This window comes from Mixophyes fleayi, chromosome 2 (assembly GCF_038048845.1).
Source record: "Mixophyes fleayi isolate aMixFle1 chromosome 2, aMixFle1.hap1, whole genome shotgun sequence".
NCBI lineage: Eukaryota > Metazoa > Chordata > Amphibia > Anura > Limnodynastidae > Mixophyes > Mixophyes fleayi.
Genome location: NC_134403.1, coordinates 121872935 through 121894678, shown reverse-complemented (window position 1 = coordinate 121894678; position 21744 = coordinate 121872935).

Sequence of the window (21744 nt, the reverse complement as noted above, 5' to 3'; positions counted from 1 at the left end):
CCCGTGCGTTTATACTTAAACACCACGTGATGGAATATTCTTCGTAACCCCTTAAGGGTATATACTCACTAGACCACAATGGATATAAGGCGTATAGAATACCACAAGGGGACCTTAGTTCCACTTTACAAGATTCCTCTCCGTTCGGACCACATTAGATAACAAACGTGTAGAATGACATATAATTTCCACATGGAGATCTCTAGTCCACCTTTCCAAATTCCTCTCCGTTTAAATAATCATGGAAGGAAAAAAGGAAGTCCATAGTGTAAAACCACATAACACTTTATTCCATATGTATCAATATAAACATGAAAATCCAATAAAAAAACGTGTTCAACATCCGTCACCGCAGCAAAAGGGAATAGATGGACTCTTACCCTTATGATGGAATAAACAAGCGTGATTATTGTAATCGAAACACGTTGGCTGACGTAGGTGGGTGACGTCACACGCACCAGCGGGGAATCGTTTTGGACTTTACTCTTTCTGTCCGGACAGCGTGAGCCGCCGAAGTATCACCCGGGATGTCTTCTGCGAGGATTATTTAACATCACGCTTGTTTATTCCATCATAAGGGTAAGAGTCCATCTATTCCCTTTTGCTGCGGTGACGGATGTTGAACACGTTTTTTTATTGGATTTTCATGTTTATATTGATACATATGGAATAAAGTGTTATGTGGTTTTACACTATGGACTTCCTTTTTTCCTTCCATGATTATTTAAACGGAGAGGAATTTGGAAAGGTGGACTAGAGATCTCCATGTGGAAATTATATGTCATTCTACACGTTTGTTATCTAATGTGGTCCGAACGGAGAGGAATCTTGTAAAGTGGAACTAAGGTCCCCTTGTGGTATTCTATACGCCTTATATCCATTGTGGTCTAGTGAGTATATACCCTTAAGGGGTTACGAAGAATATTCCATCACGTGGTGTTTAAGTATAAACTCACGGGTATTTCAGGGGACATTAACAACAGATTTTTGGATCCTACGGGCTGTGCTATGTTTGTTTTTCTTCTTTCCTCATATATGTATACGGAACAGATTAATTGAGGAGGATTTTCTTACTTCATCGTGGATATATGTTCCCTTTTTATTCGCAAAGATTCAAAGAATATGATGCAAATTTTGGACAACATTGAACTATAAGCTATTACCATTAGCGCCATCTTCTCTTTTATTTTTGGATAAAAGAATAAGTCTGATCGAGAGCTGGAGATTGCAGGTGAAGGTGTGGCAGGCTGCTTGTTGCCCACCGCTGATCTAAGCCCATGATGTGTCCTTTTTAATTTCTTTTGTACAGTAAAAAGTTCATTACTATGGTAAGATTTCTGCCCTTCATTGTGTGTATGTACAGTTCTCTTTTTAACCATGAGAAGTAACTGCATTTGTGTAATAGGAATTAAAATGTTTTCTTTTGGCAAAAACTAGGTAGTTAAACTGCTTCTAGAATGATAGAATTTGAATGAAGTAACATGCCTGCTCTAAGCTGTGTTAGATCAAAATCTGGCATGTAGAAATATCTATACTATTGTGACAAGACTGATCTGCAACACAGTGCTGAAATTTAATGACGATTAAATGGCAAAAAATTGTGCGCGTTTTGTCAAGGCCTGCAACAGATAGAAATTTTTTGCAACTATATGCATGGCTAAGATGGTTATAGTTGTAACTATATTTGGTCAATAACTAAAAATAAAATTGAGATGTTGCTGTATGGGTGAGTAAAACTGATACATTTTTGGGTGTGTACATATACTAACAAATTGAGTAAATATTGTTTCAACAACATTCAATAAAAACTATGTACTTACTAACCCTGGCTCATTCATCTTTGGACAAGGCATGATTAAATAAATATTAATCTACTTTTTCATAGTGATTAACTGCCACCTTGTGGTAAATTGAAAAATATCTGGTAAAAGAGCAGGTTTCTTTATGAATCGTAAAAACTAAACTGATTTCTGTAAAGAACAAGCAGTGATTTCATGGGTGGTTGTTACTTCATTACATCATAATAATGGGCGTTTCTTTCATAACATTTGCAAAGTGCTATTCAATCAGATTCTTAATCCCCCCCCCCCCTTCCTCATGCAGTTAGAATACATTTTTGCACATCTGTTTATTAAATGAGTTCTGTCTTGTAGACCCTCATGCTTAGCTGCAAATGGCAACAACTAGGTTTATCTAGTGGCTGCTATTTCATTCTTTCAGTGTTTCCTTAATTGTTAACTTAATTCAGTGGATTAATCTGTGAACAATTATACGCTTACACGGGTCCTCTCTGAAAACCTAACTTGACCGGATTTAAAACCTTATGATAGTCCTGTTCCCAAACATGCATTAAGTGGTAGAGGGGTTTTGGGCTGAATGTACATTGGCATTCTGCAGCCTGGGAATCCTGGTCATGGGCCCCATTTGATCAGGTGATCAAATGCCTCCAGGGTTTTGGCAGATCTGTGGCCATCACCATTTTGTGGTGCAGATGTCTTGATCAGTTGCCTGTTCTGCAACCTGTTCCTAGATGACTGCTTGTGGTTCAGGTGACTTGTCCACCTGCTATTCAAACCCCTTTTTAAAAAAACAAAACTCTCCCTCTATATGTATATCTTGTAGAGGGGCCCAGATTCCACTGGGAAGCAAGTTGAAATTAGGGTTTCACCTCCAGGCTGCCGGCCCAGCGGCAGTACTTCTAGAACAGCAAGGGTGTTCCTTCCCACTGCTCTGTCAGTCTAGTGCCTCGGCCTCAGTCACGAGAGGCTGAGCGCCTGGAGTCAGAGGAGCATGTGCTGAACACTTGCTCATCTGACCAGTGGTGCTCCACCTCATGTGATTAAGGGTGAGAACATCTATTTAAATCACTGCGCTGTTTATTGTCATTGAACAAGTCTGGATCATGGATTAAAGAAATCATAGAAGATCAGGAATTATGTAAATTTAAAGTTGGCGCAAACACACCACATTTTATAGAATATTTATTTTATTTTTTTTGCTTGTGGTATTAACATTTTTAATAGAACCTTGACCCCATCACATCCATGTACCCATACCTAGAAGATAATACACAACTCACCGGTCTTCTCTCTGTAGGATGGTAGCACTGCTTTGAGGTCCACAATAAAAGCAGCCTGGGTAGCTACTAACTGCTATGGCAGTCTTACAAGCAAACGGCATAATGTTTACATATAGGCAACATTAAAATCTAACCAGTTCAGAAGTGATGTTTATTTTAAATGTTTAAAAAAAGCATATAAGCATTTTTGTCATTTTACTTACATCTACATAACTCTTTTGGAGCTGTCCTATCAAGAGTTTAAATTTTGAAGCAGTTCACTCTGTAAATGCACCCAGATTATGTTAATCTGGGTGCGTGAACTATCTCATGAACTATTAGCTTTCAATAAATCACTAAAGATAATTTTTTTTTTTTCAGAAATAACTAAAGTATCAAATGTCATTGTTATTGTGTATGTTAATACTTTTCATGGACCTATTTATTAAAAGGCAAAACGTGATAAATAAGCCTATACATCAGTGTTGGCTGACCAGTAGTTTCACAACACCTGGAGTGTCACAAGTCCCAGCATGCCTTTCCAGCAATAAGCTGCTATATATTGGCAAAGCATGCTGGGACTTGAAGTTTCACAACACCTGGAGTGTCACAGGTTAGCCAACACAGCTATCCATGAATTGGTCAACGCTGGCATCAAATTCACTGTGCACAAAGCCTGAGGAAGCTTATTTAAAAAGGATAACAGCAACTTGTTCTGTTATCGACAACTCAACCATGTATTAGGGTAAGTATGTGTAATCCGGTATCTTTTTTTTTTTTTTTTTAATATCATCAACATGTTAAAATATCCATCTTGTAATGTGAGTGAGAGTGTCAGCCACCGTCCACAAACTCTCGCCGCTGTGCAGGGATAGTCCCTTTCTTCTCCTGGCTATACCTTCACCATAGCAAAGGGACACGACTTCCGGCTGTCCATGGAACTTCTGCTCATGCGTGACCCATTGCAAGGCAATGGAATGTGATTTCCCTGTCCACGGTGGAAGTCAGTGGGTCTCTAATTGGGAACACTATATAAGGACGACTGGCACCATTAGGGTATCAGAATATTAGGTCCACCCTAGCTCCAGCTTTTCTTCCACTTCCAGTCTCTGAGTTCTCCCCAGTCCTGTTCTTGTTGGCTTGACTCCCCTATTGTGACCTTGGCGTGGCTCCTGACTTCTCTCTTTGGAACCTGATTTTGTCTCTACTTCCCTGACCACTAGTTGCATTCTGATTTGGCACTACATACCAGCCTGGCTTGACCTAGGTTTGTCTGACCACGCTTCTTTCACCCATCTATTTCTCCAGGGACTGATTTTGAGGGCCGCAACCTGTAAGTCCCACATGGCAAAGACCATACCTCCTTACGGGGTCCCTGGTGATGCATGTTAGACTCTGCACCTCTTTGTTCAGTAGCACTAACCACTGGTAAACATCCACTCTTTTCTCTTGGTCTTGAGACATATAGCCCCCTATCCACTTAATCCAGGGTTTCTTTTGATAGGTGAATACTGAAACTTTGTTTGCAGACATCACTTTGATATTGCTTGCTGTACATTTAGAATTGTATGTTGGGCTTACAATGTCAAAATGAAAACCTGACTTTAATAATCTTTCACCTTTAGAATTCACATAAACTAATAGCATAACATAAGTGTCTCGTGCTGCAGGAAGTCTATAAAAATGTCACTGTTGGTTAATAGGTTAATTGTGGTATTTCATTATCCGTATTTATGGTTTGACTCACCAAGACTTTAGAACTCTAGGCATAAGTTGGCAATATAACACAGCAGTACGTGATCTTCTCTAAGTTGTACAGTCATTTGAATGTTACATCAATGGTAGCAATTAAACTATTTAACATTTAGGCACCGATGCATTATGGAAAAGAGCCAAAGAGGTGGGTGTAGATGACAAGAGTGCTGCTCCCAGCTGTAATGGTTAGTGAAAATAAAAATGGCAATAGCAGTTGGCAGGAGAATGAACATTAAGATTGCTATACATAATGACAGTACACAAATTATCTAAAACAGCTGTTCATCCATTATACATTGACAGCCTAAGATACACTACTTCTTGGGTGCGTCATGACTTAAAGGGCTTCTAAATATAGTATATTGTCATGGAAATCCAGCTTTGTAGCAGTATGTTAAGAGTGACAATGTATACTCACCACCTTCTTAAAAGAGCATGTCTTGTTCAAAGAGTTGAGCAGTACTAGCGTTGTTATATATGCCAGACTTGTAATGTGAAGAAATATATATATATATATATATATATATATATATATATATATATATATATATATATATATATATATATATATAAAAATCTCTAGCTCACACACACACACAGCTTGACCATAGAACTTGCAATCGTCTCAACTGACTGACGTGTATGGTATCAGAAAGGAATATACAGTTGCTCAGAGATTTAAAATTAAGGGAACTGTGTTGTACATACTATTGGTCAATAAACTTGGGGTACACAGGGGGTTTTTAAAACTTTTTTGCCTATTTTCTTTAACTCAACGTGAATCTTTTCTAGATATACACACACTTAGGGCTATATTTGCTGCTATATATCTGTGGATTTGAAAAGTGGAGATGTTGCCTATAGCAACCAATCAGATTCTAGTTATCATTTATTTAGTACATTCTACAAAATGACAGGTAGAATCCGATTGGTTGCTATAGGCAACTTCTCCACTTTTTCAAGTCCGCAGTTTAGTAAATTTACCCCTTGATGTCATAGGCTACTTAGCTCATGTTGGCAGTACTGATGATAATGAAACATCTGATTTGTTATTCTCACCTTTATCATATTGTGACCCTAAGATTTCCTTTAAGTCATGATTTTGAATTGTGATGAAATATGGCAGGTCATAGCAGCAGTGAAAATTTCAAACATTGAAATGTGAGAATTTGCAGTGTCAAGAGATCAGCATACTGTACAGGCAGAACGTGGAGAACCTACTCAGACAACACATCACCACAAACTTAATTTTTCCAAAAAAAGAAACAAGGTAGCTGGTACAGTCATTGCTAATGAAATAATAACAGGTAATTGTGAGTTATCCTCAGAAGTCAATAAAATGGTAAATTATCAATTTCAAACAAAGCTAAGCATTTATGTGGTTGTAAATAATAGTGACAGTGCCTCTGAACAAGAAGTCATATTCAACAATCAATTTTCAGAAAGCTGGTAAATCAAAAATCATGTTGCAGCTCCACTTACTGGCTAAGTGAGAAAATGAAATATATATTTACAGGGAAAATATATAATTTCTGACAATGATAGAAAATAATAATGTAATAAAAGGAAGTGCTTAGATACCAGTTGTTTGAAACCTAAGACCTGTCAAAAAAGTGACAGGAATTTATCCAATACATCAAATTCAATGATGTCTCTCAGATGCAGCATTCATAAAGGCCCACATCTTCAAACTGTGCATGTGGTGACTGGCAGAGTATCTATGATGAGTCGGGTGTAAATTGATGGCTGCCAACAACAAAATAATGCTGCTGCTGCTGAAACCCAGACTGAAGATGATGTACTAGGAGCCATGGCAAAGATTGTGTTTGTATTTGGGAAAAATGATTGGAGAATTCATCAGCTATTTATATAGCACCACTAATTCCAAAGTGCTGTACATATAACTCGCTCACATCAGTCACTGCCCCATTGAAGCTTACAGTCTAAATTCCCTAACACACACACACTCCAAAAATATGCTGCTGGAGAGATGATGAGCCATAATATAATTGGAAAAATAGTGAATGTTTACCTTTTGCTTATCAAAACCGTTAATGGCTTTATAGAGCTAGAAAGAGAAATATGTATGAGAAAAAATGGTGGTATTAAACATGGAATACAATGCTCACAGTGCCCTTCAAATATGATTATAGAACAACCAGAAGAAGTGCCCATGTGACCATATACCAGCCAAATGAGCCCCCAGAAAATATCAGAGGTGCCACTATAATTACAGTATATAGTAATCTGAGGTACCCCCACAATTATATACCTGCAAGAGAGGCCCACATTCTATAGCATGTTGAGGTATCCACCAAATTACATACCAAGCTGTGTAAGGCTGGGCACACACTTTCCAAAATTTCGCCCGATGCAATTTTACCAACTATTTTAAAAAAAAAAAGCAAAAAAAAAAAAAGCTGATTCATATGTACCCACTCAACACATTTTCACGATTTACCTTCAGATCTGTGCTCTTCATCTGCCATACCTATCAGTTGAAATGATCATGACTCTGTACACTCCATAGAGATCTAAGGACACTGCCGGTCATGAGTGCATCCACACTGCAGAATTGGAATGACATCGTTCCATGATTGAACAAGATTATTACTTTAAAATAGAGATGCTCACTGACCTGGATTACCTTCGTGTTTTGGTTTTGGTTTTGGTTTTGCAAAACCGCCCTTGCGTGTTTTGGTTTTTGTTTTGTTTTGCTATTTTGATTAAAATGCAATGTTTTTGGGCCTAAAAGAACCAAATTTAGTGCTCCACCTATTTGTAGTATAAGTAATGTAATTGTAAAGCTAATAAATGATCCAAAAAACAGTTTCATTCCTGGTAGGCCTTCATTAATTCTACACACAAACCAGATTGTCTTCCTCTCCATCTATGAATATTGGCAATGCAGCCATCGTCTTTGGATGTATATTGCACCCTACACTTAAACTTAAATATGTAAAGAAATGGACAAAGGCAGTTTGGTTTCTGTCTCTCTAGGCCCCCGTCCAGTTGTTGTAAATACAAAAAAATTCAGCCGTTATAGACTGTACAAAATTAATAGAAATGGACAAAGGCAGTTTGTTTTCTGTCTCTCTCGACCCCCTACATTTGTATAAAATACCAAAAAATTCAGCCGTTTTAGACTGTACAATATTAATTGAAATGGAGAAAGCCAGTTTGGTTTCTGTCTCTCTAGGCTCCCCTCCACTTGTATAAAATACCAAAAAATTCAGCCGTTATAGACTGTACAATATTAATTGAAATGGAGAAAGCCAGTTTGGTTTCTGTCTCTCTAGGCCCCCCTCCACTTGTATAAAATACCAAAAAATTCAGCCGTTATAGACAGTACAATATTAATTGAAATGGAGAAAGCCAGTTTGGTTTCTGTCTCTCTAGGCCCCCCCCCCCCTCCACTTGTATGAAATACCAAAAATTCAGCCGTTTTAGACTGTACAATGTTAATTGGAATGGAGAAAGACAGTTTGGATTCGGTCTCTCTGGGCCCCCCTCCACTTGTATAAAATACCCAAAAATTCAGCCGTTATAGACTGTACAATATTAAGAGAAATGGAGAAAGCCAGTTTGGTTTCTGTCTCTCTAGGCCCCCCCCCCTCCACTTGTATAAAATACCAAAAATTCAGCCGTTTTAGACTGTACAATATTAATTGGAATGGAGAAAGACAGTTTGGTTTCGGTCTCTCTAGGCCCCCCTCTACTTGTATAAAATACCCAAAAATTCAGCCGTTATAGACTGTACAATATTAAGAGAAATGGACAAAGACAGTTTGGGGTCACTCTGTGTATGACACCCTGCCCTTAAGGAGAAATTGCCCAAACAGCAGCCTTTCAAGACGGTACTTGATATGGAAATGCCCAAAGTCCTTTTCCTCTTTGGGGGTAGATTGCACCCTACACTTACATAAAAAGTTTCAAAAAGATGTTATCATCATCATCTTCAGCTTCATTCTCACCCTCATCAGTGTGTACGTCATCATCACAGACTATCAATTCATATCCGCTTGAATCCACCATTTGAGAACAGTCAGTGCTTGTATGTCTTGGATGGTGAAGGCCTTCCTCATGGAAGATGTAGTTCATTTTTATAAACATCATTTTCTCCACATTTTTGGGAAGTAACCTTCTATGGCGATCACTGACTAAGTTCTCTGCTGTGCTGAACACTCGTTCAGAGTACACACTGGAGGGTGGGCAGCTTAAGTATTGCAAAGCAAGTTTGTACATGGGTTTCCAAATGGCCTGCTTTTCTTCCCAGTAAGGAAAGGGACTGTCTGACATTTCCATATCAATTACCTCTTAAAGTAATCCTCCACCATCCTTTGCATGTTAATACTCATATTAGATGGAGTTATGGGCAAGGTCACACAGTTTTTTGAAAAATCCTTCAAACCAGCCCAGAAGTTAAACTGTTCTGGTCTGCCCTCTGTGTTCTCCCTGCTTTTTTTGGGAAAATTAAATTTTTTACGAGCAGCAGCTGCTTGAGAAACTGAAGGAGGACATGTCGTCAAGCCAAGGCCCAGTTCAGCAGACAACTTGCTAAGCAATAGCTCCTTGCAAAAGTTCACATCTCGTTCATTTTGAAGCAAAGACTCAATGTAGGTCTTAAACCTTGGATCAAGCACAGTGGCCAAAACGTACTGATCCGAGCTCAAGATCTTAATAACTCGAGGATCATTGTGAAGCGAATTAAGTACTTGATTGACAAGGTCAACATACTTTGCGGAATTGCTTGCTTTCATCTCCTCCCTCAGTTTCTCAAGCTGCTTTTCCAATAGTCTAATTAAAGGAATGACTTGGCTCAAACTAGCAGAATCTGCACTCACTTCACACGTCACAACTTCAAATGGTTTCAGCACCTTGCACAGCACTGAAAGGATTCCCCACTGTGCAAGACTGAAATACATGCCCCCTCCTTTCCCAATGTCATGGCTTGTGCAATACGCTTGGATGGCTTTGCACTGTTCCTCCATCCTCTGCAGCATGTACAGGGTGGAATTCCACCTAGTTACCACCTCCTGCTTAAGTTGGTGACAGGGCAAGTTAAACTGCTCTTGGAGCTGCTGCAATCTCCTACATGCTGTGGCCGAATGCCTGAAATGGCCTGAAATCTTACGGGCCACCGAAAGCATTTCCTGCACCTCATGGTTATTTCGTAGGAAGCTCTGCACCACCAAGTTGATGGTGTGAGCAAAACAGGGAATGTGCTAGAAATCACCCAGATGTAATGCTCGCACTATATTGTTGACGTTATCAGAAATGACATATCCTGGGGAGAGTCCAAGTGGTATAAGCCATGTATCAATCACATCTCTTAGTTTGCATAACAAATTGTCAGCTGTATGCCTGTTAGTGAAGCCGGTGATACAAAGAGTGGCCTGCCTGTGACAAATGTTACGTAGTGGTGTACATGCTGCTGCTGTTCCTGCTGGTGAAGGTGAATGACCAACCCAGTGGGCTGTCACAGTCATATAGTCTTTGGTTTGACCACTTCCACTTGTCCACATATCTGTGGTTAAGTGGACAGTGGGCAGAATGGCATTTTTCAGCGCAATCTCTATATTTGTACACACTTTTTGGTATAGTTGTGAAATAGCTTTACGGGAAAAATGGTGTCGGGATGGAATTCTGTAACGCGGACACAAAACCTCAATTAACTGTGAAAAACCAGCTGCGTTTATTTTGGATATTGGACGCAGATCTAACACTAACATGGCAGCCATGGCGTCTGTGATTCGCTTGGCGACTGGGTGACTGCTGTCATATTTGCTTCCCTTAGCAAATGATTGTTTCACAGTTAATTGTTGAAATGTAGGACTGCTCTTTTTCCTGGCCTTCCTCTGGGCTGACGATTCACCCCCAGCAGCAGCAACAGCAGCAGCAGTGGGACTAACACTTTCTTCAGAGGAATCAATAATAGTGCAGGAGTCATCCAGCCTTAATAATTGGGATGCAGGGCTAACTCCGAGCGCTACTGAGGATATTGATGAGGATGGTGTGGTGGGTGTATTTTGTAGCCGTCGGGATGTCGGTGAGCGGAGGGTCCTAGCTGATGATGGAGTGCTTGTAATTTTTTTGGAAGAACTTTCAGCTTTTCCCAACACTTTGCCATGAACTCTCATCAAATGGCGTAACATAGACGAGGTTCCAAGATGGTTAAGATCCCTCCCTCGACTGACTGTTGCTTGCCATACAGTACAAATGGCTATACAGTTGTTGTCTGGATTGGGGTTGAAATAATTCCACACAAAAGAAGTGGATTTTTTGGTTTTATGGCCTGGCATGACAATGACCTTTTTCTTGTCACGTGCCAGAACTGCTGCCACTGGTGCAGGACTGACACAAACAACCTCTTCCTCATCAACATCCTCATTTGCGCCCTCGTCGCCTACACAAATCTCCCCCTCATCCTCTTCTATTTCCATAGTGGCATCCTCAATTTGTGTATCACCGGCTATACTCGGGCTGTTCAGGCACACATCAGCAGAACTGCTGAAAGGGTCAGTCGTTATGGGTACACTAACAGGATGCTCACAATTAGACATCCCACTGTTGGATGGACTCTCCACAGGGATTGGTGTCATTTGTGATTCAGAGCAAACATTATCCTCTAATGCCTTACTGTTATCTTGCAGCTTGGTATTGACGCGTAACAGTAGTTGTGCACTAATTGTAGGCTCGGTAACATTTTTGGATCTGCCACTAATAGAGAAAGGTGAAGGCCTCATTCTCTCTTTGCCACTGCGTGTGTAGAATGGCATGTTGGCAATTTATTTTTTTATCGGCACTTAACTTTTCCTCAGTTACACTTCTTTTTTGCTTCAACACGGCAAAAAAATTTTTGGGGTGTGTTTTTTTGACTGATTTCAAAACACTCTGTAGTTTGACATCGCACTGCCCAGATGACGTACTGGGAACACTACCATCAGGGCTGGGGACAGAACCTGGTAGCTCATTCTGCTCATATGTGGACTGCTTTGAATTCATTCTGAGCCCAACGCACTTGTAGTGCTACATATTGTTTTAGATACTGCTGACAAATATGACTTTTGACAGCCAGAAATATTAATGCAAAAGAATGGGGGACACCCAAAAATCACTTTGGAGTGCTAAAAATTAATTTTTAAACCTGCTGACAGATAGTACTTTTGACAGCCAGAAATATTAATGCAAAAGAATGGGGGACACCCCAAAGCACTTGTAGTGCCAAATATTGAAAAAAAAAAAAAGACTCCTCTATCCTCCTCTCTTCTCTATCGATTGTTATCAGAATTGGAATCAGAATTCTATTGTCTGTCCCTGCTCTAATCAGCCTGTGACTACACCCTGCTCTCTCCCTCTGTCAAATGGCGATGGATTGCTGTGGAGGCAGGTATTTATAATTTCCAAGTATCGCGAGAACCGAGCCCCGAGATCCGACGACGTCACGATGACGTTCGGCCTCGATTTGGATTCCGAGCCGGCGGGAGAGTACCGAGCCGAGCAGGCTCGGTACTCGTTTAGGCAAAGTTCGAGTGGGTTCGGTTCTCGGGGAACCGAGCCCGCCCATCTCTACTTTAAAAAGCAAATGAAATGATGCAATGTGCTTTGGAACAATGATCATTCATTGTTGCAGTGTACACACTAATATGATATCAGGCTGAACGGTCATTTATTGTTTGATTGGTCTGAGAATTGGCTGAAAACACTGTAGTGTGTACACAGCCTTAGGAAGCACAATTATATACCAATGATACCCACATAATTATTTGTATCTACCAGAGGTGCCACCACAATTTTATACCAAACAGAGATACCTTAATACCTGCCAACGGTACCAACATAATTATATACCTGTCCGAGGTGCCTAAATAATTATATACCATGCTGAGATCAGGGTTTGAGGGAGGGCAGAGCATCTGCTCTACAGGTCAATCCCATATTGGGCAGCCTTGGTCTAGGTCACTGGGTTACCTGCATTTTTGTTCTTTAAAATGTACCTAATAAGCTCCCGAGCTGAGTCTCGCCACCCGGGCTTAAATTTGTCAGTGGTATCCACCTCGTCCTGCAAGTTATATACCACTAGAGCAAGAGGCTCCTTTGTCATTGTATATCAGCCAGTGAGGTGCCCATATGTTTGTATACCAGGCGGAGATAGCCACCTCATTATATACCAGACTAGACAGCTGTACACCTATAATTATATAACAGCAAGATGTGTCGCATAAATATGTTCATTATCCTTTGTACCCTCCACAGGCCCCACAAAAAAGGACTCACTGTATTTCTAGTTTTGTCTAATCCTGCAATGATGGCATCAGGCAATGGGACATGTAGGACTAGAAGCAGAGACTTTCAAGTAATGGGCTGAGCAGTGCGACTGTACCATAATTTCCACCACTGTACTTTGCTGGCTAACAGGCGCAGTGTCGGACTGGGGCATGAGGGGCCCACCGGTGGACTGCAATGGTAGGGGCCCACCAGACGGGGTTTGGTCAATCACCATAGAGACGAGACCAGACACACACTCACACACACACATATATATATATATATATATATATATATATATATATACATATATATATAGTGATAGCACAAAAAGTATAAAGTGGTTAAAATCTACTTACCCATATGTTGATTGCTACAGCCTCTCTGCTCCTTCTTCCTTCAGCGACGACGGGAACATCAATCAATCAGCTGATAGGGAGAGGGGGAGGGGGCGGGTCACATGATCTCAGCTGCGATCATATTTGAAAGATGACTGGCTGTCACTGACAGCCAGTCATCTGCAGCAGTGGGGACGCCGGGGAGGACAGCGGGCCCCTGGCAAAACTATGTACTTGAAAAACAGTCAGCGGCAGAATGTAAAGGAGACCAGGAGATAACATGTGGAGAGAAAGGAGCGAAGCAAGTAGAAGAAACAAGCAAAAAAAGAAAGAGTAAAGGTTTTACAAACACTGTCTAAGCACAGCAGAGGGGGTTGAAAGCTACAGAGAAAGATACTGAGAGGGGAAAACAGATAACAGCCACTTGAGATGGAAATACTCTAAATGATTGCAGGCTGTGTGCTCACTTTATCCCGCTGTGAGCAGCTCACTGACAATGGCAATTGTTACTTTCTGTCATAATGCCCTAATAAATACACACATTACCCTTTGCCTTTACAGAGATCAGCTTGCAGGAAATGAATGTCCCGTTCTAGCATCTGACAATCAGCTGACAGGGGGAGGGGGCGGGTCACATGATCGCAGCTGCGTTCGTATGTGAAAGATGACAGCCAGTCATCTGCAGCAGCGGGGACGCCGGGGAAGGCCAGGGAAGGCAGCGGACCCCTGGTTAGGACAACCCAGGTAAGCTGGATGGGCTCCGCCTATTTCAAAAAGGGGGTGTAGCCGTAATGCAGCGGGGCCTACCGGTGATTTTTCCGGTATCCCGGTGGGCTAGTCCGACGCTGAACAGGCGTGTTTTGTCTCCCATCTCAGATAGTCTAGTAATGCATAAAAATATGCTTAAATTACCTTGCAATAGTATAGCACTGCTTATCAATTGTTATAAGCCCCATATTTTACTGGGCACTGGTGAGGAAGGATAATAAAAGAAATATAGCTAGCAACAACATCATTTCTATTATAACTGCTAGGACCTAGACGCTTGTCTAAATTACTTAGTGGGTAATCTGGCTACTGCTAACATCACTGGCGGGTAAATTTATCAAGCTGCGGGTTTGAAAAAGTGGAGATGATGCCTATAGCAACCAACCATATTCTAGCTGTCATTTTGTAGAATGTACTAAATAAATGCTAATTAGAATCTGATTGGTTGCTTTAGGCAACATCTTCAATTTTTCAAACCCGCAGCTTGCTAATTTTACCCCTGATGTAGTAGCAGAGGAGGTAACATAAAAGGAGAAACTTCCCATTAGGTAAACAAATCAGCACAAGTACCCACAGTAAGGCTAGTAATGCCTGAGCCACTTCTTTCACATGCCATGATATATGAGGTTTCCCCTTCAATTAACACATGCTATCTCAGATACAAGTTCAAATGAGAGGCAAAATGTCACTAGCAAGAGAGGAAGCAAGGTCTCCAAATTATACCATACCTGAAAGTTGGTTTCATTACTTGCTGGATAAATGATCTTCCGTGGTGGAGGGTCTGCACACCACCTCTGAAAAAGTTGATGATACTCTCCAGAACCTGAGCCTGTTCACTAATGTGAAACTCCACATTCACAGCAGCTTCAGGTAAAGTAACGGCACATGTTGCTAATTCAATTATTATGCCAAATAGAAAGGGAAGAATAATGTGGTCCTCCTCATGAGGGATTTTAATCAAGATGTACATTGCTACAATTAAACTAATGGTTCTGACAAAGGAAGGCAATTTTTTATCTATTTAAAAGACAACTTATTTTCATAAATGGTAGAAGAAACATCTGGAGGGGGAGGACATCTGTACATGGTACTATGTAATAGAACATATATTATATATAATGTAAAGGGGAGGGAAGTGTAGTGATCACAATATGGTAACATTTGACTTTGACCAAGTTTCAATAAAACATTTTGTAAGGAAGTATCAAAAAATATGAATTTAAAAAGGGCAAATTCAATGAGTTGAACAAAGCACTGAAATTTGTAGAGATGGAACGTGTACTCTTAAATAAAAGCAATTAATGTGAATTGTAAAAACATAATTGTGAATTAAATACTTTTGAAAGTACATAACAAATGGCAACAACATATCTAGGAATAAGGCAACCAATGATTACTGGTCTCTGTGCTTAAGAATAATATATATCTATATACCAGGCCTGGCTAACCTGTGGCTCTCCATGTTTTGTGAAACTACAAGCCCCAGCATGCTTTGTCAGCAGATAACCAGCTAATAGCAGGCAAGGAATGCTGGGACTTGTAGTTTCACAACACCTGGAGAGTCACATGTTGGCCTGACCTTCTACATACATTCATTAGGGCTGCCACAATTTGTTTTATTGTTTGTACATTTTTAGAGCTTGCAGTCTCTTGACTAGCAGCTGGGTGTGTATTTTATTTGCTAGTTATCTAGTTTACTAGTATCTGGTTTGTATATTTTTTAATAGGCAAACACTGGTTAAATAAGAAAGTATTAGAGGTTGTAAAAGAAAAAGAGCATTTAAACCAGTGATGGGCAACCTGATATGGTTCAAAGGCAGCATGCACAGTCCTCCAACCTTCAAATTTCAGTAATGTAAAAACAAGCCAAAACAACCTCAGCACGCCCACTCACTCATCCCCCACATGCCCTGGCTTGCTTCAAAATCCCCCCACATGCCCTCAGGCAACCACAATCCCTGAAATGACACATGTACTTCAAAACTCCTCCACATGCTGCTCAGACCTCTTGCCTATCGCCCACCACTGATATAAATTGTTAAAACTAAAAGGCATTAGGGGATATATTAACATATGTGAAAAGTTTAGCAAAAGCAGAAGCTGAAGAACCGATTGGTGGAGATAGCAAGTCTAATTCCAAGGTACATAAACAGCAGGAAAAGTAAAACTAGAAAATGGGCCACTATTAAATATTACGTGCTTAGCACAGGAGGATGACTAGTTATCCCTAAACAAGATTAAGGCAGATAAAGTGGCTGACCAGCATAGCATCCACTCATGTGTGCTAAAGTTCAATCATTGATAGACCACTATTTCTTATATTTATAGACTCCCTCACAACCAGGTCAGTGCCACAAAACTGGTGCTAATCTTTAAAAAGGAAACACAGCTGAAGTAGAGGGATGTCATTTTTAAATAAATTGTAAATTGTGCAAACATGATTCCAACTCGAATCTGTCATGCCTATCATATGATAAGTTTTTCTGAAAGAATCTAAATGGATTATGGTGTTATGCACGTTCTATCGCTATCCAATAACGATTGTCGAATCTCGATTTGTGTTTCCAACGCACAAATGTTTATTCTCAAAAAGTAGCAGAATAATTCAAGCAAAATAATAATAAGTACAGCCGTTACTTATCGCAGGCGCTCTGGATCCAGTGAACAGTCATTCAGGTCTGAAGTCTGTGGTCAAGATGACTGTCCACTAGATGAAAAGCTCCTGCTTATATGCAGACAGAAATACAGTAAAACAATGCAGATGGTGTGGCTTGCTTCTATTGGTCCAGGTTTCAGGAAGGTCCAGGAGGTTGCAGGTCATAGGCTAGTTCAAACTAAAATATCCAAAGGTGGGGGTCATCTCTCCAGGGGATGTGCTCAGATCTTCCCGCCAAGACTCCAGTTTCAACTAGTCCATTAGCATTTTATAGTCAGTATCACATTAAAAGGTTTATTCCCTAACATAAATAACTAGCGTATGCAATGTGCGATCTCTTTGCAGAATGAACCGAACAGCTGCTGATGAATAGGGGGATTAAAATGATACCAGACATGACACAATTCCTTTAACCTGTACCATATGTTTTACTAATATGCATATAACTTATTATATTACACATAAACACTACTATATTTCGACATAAATAACTATGTGTTGCGACTATAATTAATGTGTACTATTTACAAATGTGTGTGTTGGTGCGAATATGTGTAAAAGCATAATAACTGTTATTGCCATGTGTTGCGGCTGCGTACGCCCTTCCACGCCGTAGCGTACCACACGCATCTTTTCAGACAAAGACAACCAAGTTTGCTCGATATTAATTGAAATGACTTTATCCAATTTGCTGACTTCGACAGCTCCACCCTTTGGTAGTGTAATAAACTATCACAAAATCACCGTTTCAAGTTCAGGATTATACAACACTTCTTCACAGACTGTTTTCCACACTTCAACACAGTAGGTACACATTTGACACATAAACCAATTGCTAAGATGACACCAAGTATAAGGAGAAGGAACTTACCTATACTAGCAACCATTTCCTGTACCCACTCCCCTAGACCTCAGAACCATTTTACAGGGTTCAACCATGAGAACCAACCTGCCACCTTTTCCCCTACCTCACATAGCGAAGAATTATGGTTCCTTAGAAATTCCCATTTCAGTTGCAGAATTTCATCCATCTTCCGGTCTATAACCTCCTTCGGGTCATCTGTATTATTGGTGATGTACGTGCAACATTTGACACCAAACTAGTTGGCCAATGTCACACAATATTCACCAGTAATAGAGGTGAGATAATTTAATACCAGTCTATGTTGCACCAACTCCTTCTTATACACTTGTAGCTCCCTTCCAGTATACCTGAAAGTGTCATCATACATCTCGGTGATATTGTCTATCAATTTAGCTAGGTCTAGAATATACTTAAAGTTTAAAGTTCCCCGAGCGGTCCTGGTGAGATCTAGTGCAACCATAACTTGAAAACCAGCTGTTTCACTAATCAATTTTGTAGCTATGGGTTCCTCACCAGGAATCATATTTCTCTTGCCACGGTGTTCATACTGTGTGTGTATGTATGGTGGGGATGTAGTCTTGTGAATACCAACCATTTCCTCATGAGTAATAGTCATGATTTCAGGAACCAATTTACCTAAGAAGCACAAACCCTTGGAACTCGGAGTCACCCAGGAATAAGCTTTTCTCCCACAAACAAAGTTCACATCATCAGGGAGAACATAAGGAACAGTATGCCCATTAATTATATCACATAAGGTTTAGACAAAACTACCTATGCCTAGTGTCTCCATTTGTTCAAGACACGTGTCATCATGGATGACATTCTTACAATTACCTATAGAGACCTTTCCAATGGATACTTTCTTATGTTTGGTTACACGCCCTAATTTGTGGTGTCCATCAACATTCCTGCCTATTGGTGTCCTTGTAAGTCTCCCTCCAAAATGAGTTTGGTGAGCCATTGTCTTATCTGATAGATCAGCTTCCCAAGTCTCCAGACGCTTTGCATGAGAGATATTTAGGCACAGTAAAGATCTGTCTAAGGAGTATTGTCGAAGCTTCAGACTAGGGGACCTAGTGTTATTGTACCTCCCTTCTATGGGCCTCTCTCCCCTTAATTCGAGCACCTCAGAGATGTTTAGTGGGAACGGCACTAGTCCTATGTTATGCTGTCCCTGAGGCACATGAGAGCACACCCAGCACTCAGTTTGGTTTAGAACCTTACCCACTAAGGAGTGATTATCCTCCAGAGGATGCCCGCCAACGTCCAGATTACCAGTGGACTGGCATCGCTGGATGCACTTCTCTTCAACTAGGGAGTCACAGTACTTACAGATACAGTATTCATCAGACAATAGCCCCTCACACTGTCTCAGAGTTCCAGAGCCAGCAGACCTCTTCATAACCCCTGGACCAAGCTTGATAATGGGCTGCTCTGGGTATTCTAGTAACTTTTCCTCGACATCCATCTCATCGGTATCACTACAAGATCCCGCCTCTGTCTTCCTTCCTCCTTCACAAAAATAGAGTGTCCTATAAAAAGTAAAAACAAGAAAAATCCTGGAACAAAAAAAAACCAAAAACCGCCACTCCATCGCTGAAAAGATAGTTTTGAGGCTTTAGGTCTCCCGGAACAGGTTTACGTGTGACAGATCGGTGTCGTCAGTCTCAGCTTTATCTCGCACTTTCTCCGGATTACTGACTTTCCTGCAGTGGGTGGAATGGACCCAAGTGTCTCTCTCTGCAACCTTCAAAGATGTGGTACTGGTCAGCAGCACTTGGTACGGGCCTTCCCAACGGTCTGTTAAACAACCTGAACGTAAGAAATTGCGGATCATAACATAGTCCTCAGGTTCAACACCATGACAGTTCGTTTCTGGCATACCAGGTGAAAGCATTTTTAGTTTTTGTTGCTGTTGCTTTAGCTGTCTGCTCATTTTTATAAGATATTGTACAGTCACTTCATTATTACACTTCAAGTTGTCTTGCGGACTCACGATCAAATGAGGTTGTTGGCCGAACAGTATCTCAAAGGGGGACAGATTATGGAGGACTAGTAGCAAAGCTTCAGCCACGCCAACCCAGTTTCAGCCATTATCTTACCAAGCTTGTTCTTAATAGTACCATTTACTCTTTTCACTGGCTTGTGGTCGGTAAGGGATGTGAAGTCTGCTACTGATTCCCATGAGCTTACACATGTTTTGGAAGATATCACCAGTAAAGTGGGTACCCCTATCACTTTCGATGATTCTAGGGATACCAAACCTACACACAAACTCTTGTACAATTTTCTTTGCAGTGAACACAGCAGTATTAGTGGTTGCCGGATATGCTTCTACCAAACCGGAAAACACATCAATACATACTAACACATACTTTAGATTCCTGCAAGGTGGTAATTGGATATAGTCAATTTGTATTACCTGAAAAGGTCCGTCTGTAGGAGGGATGTGGGATGGCTCAGTTGGAATAGTTTTACCGACATTTTCCCTCAAACAAGTAAGACATGACATTGCTTTCTTACCAGCCTGAGAGGAAAATCCAGGTGCACACCAGTATGCTCTCACCAGTTTGCACATACCTTCTTTACCCAGGTGAGTCAGACCGTGTGCTGCTTCAGCCAGGCTTGGATAGTATGTTCTGGGAGCTACAGGCTTACCTTGTCCATCTCTCCAGATTCCTGAGGAATCTTGACCACATCCCTTCGCCTTCCAGACAGCCTTTTCCTGCAGGGAACACAAATCTTGCATTTCAATTAATTTCTGCATGTCTAATGTCTGAAAAACCTTCATAGTCTTGGTCGATACAATCATAGGTTGCCCTACTGCCCATTTAGCAGCTTCGTCTGCCCTATTGTTGCCCAATGACACCGGGTCTTCTTCAGTGGTGTGGGCTTTACATTTTATGACGGCTACTGTCCTGGGTAACTGTATCGCTGTCAAAAGTCCTTTTATGTGTTGTGAGTGTGCCACTGACGTGCCTGCTGCTGTCGTAAAGTTTCTAAGACGCCAAAGGGCCCCAAAATCGTGCGCTACCCCGTAGGCATACCTGGAGTCAGTATATATATTAGCTGATTTACCCTTTGCCAATTCACATGCTCTCCTTAATGCTAATAGTTCAACCACCTGGGCTGAGTGAGGTGGGCCAAGTGATCTAGCTTCTATAACATCCTGATCATCTACAATAGCATAACCAGTACATAGTTCTCCTGTCTCTGTCTGTCTATGACAACTCCCATCTGTATAAAATGTAAAATCTAGATTTTCTAAGGGGGTGTCACGTATGTTGGGCCTTGCAGTAAAGGTCTGGTTCAGGTATTCCATACAATCATGCGTATCAGTACTCTTGCCAAACTCATCACCACCCAGGGTCTCCTCACCTCCCACCCTTTGTGTCTTTTCAGACACATATGGAAGGTATGTAGCTGGATTTAAGGTGCTACATCGTTTGATGGTGATGTTTGAGGGTGCCATCAGAGCTAGTTCCCATTTTGTGAATCTAGCTGAAAAGACATGTCTGGTTTGAGCTGAATTTAACAGAGCTGATACAGCATGGGGTGTATAGACAGTTGAATCATGTCCTAATACTACGTCCTCGCTCTTACTTACCAGAAGAGCAGTTGCTGCTACACTTCTGAGACATGTTGGGAGTGATCTTGCCACAGTGTCCAATTGTGCACTGTAGTATGCTACTGGTCTGTTAGCGTCACCATGTTTCTGCGTGAGGACACCTGCTGCACAACCATCAGCTTCCGTAGAGTATAGCTCAAAAGGCTTTTCATAATCAGGTATTCCCAATGCAGGTGCTCTAGTCAGACTATCTTTCAGATTAAAGAACGCTTGCTCAGACTCCTCTGTGTGTACAACACGTTCTGGTTTTGAGGAAGAGACTAGCTCCTGCAATAGTATTGCCAGAATAGAAAAACCTGGGATCCAGGATCTACAGTATCCACACATCCCAAGAAGGTACAGATTTGCTTCTGGCTCTGTGGCAGAATCATGTGTTGTATGGCCTCAATTCTGTCAGTCATCAAG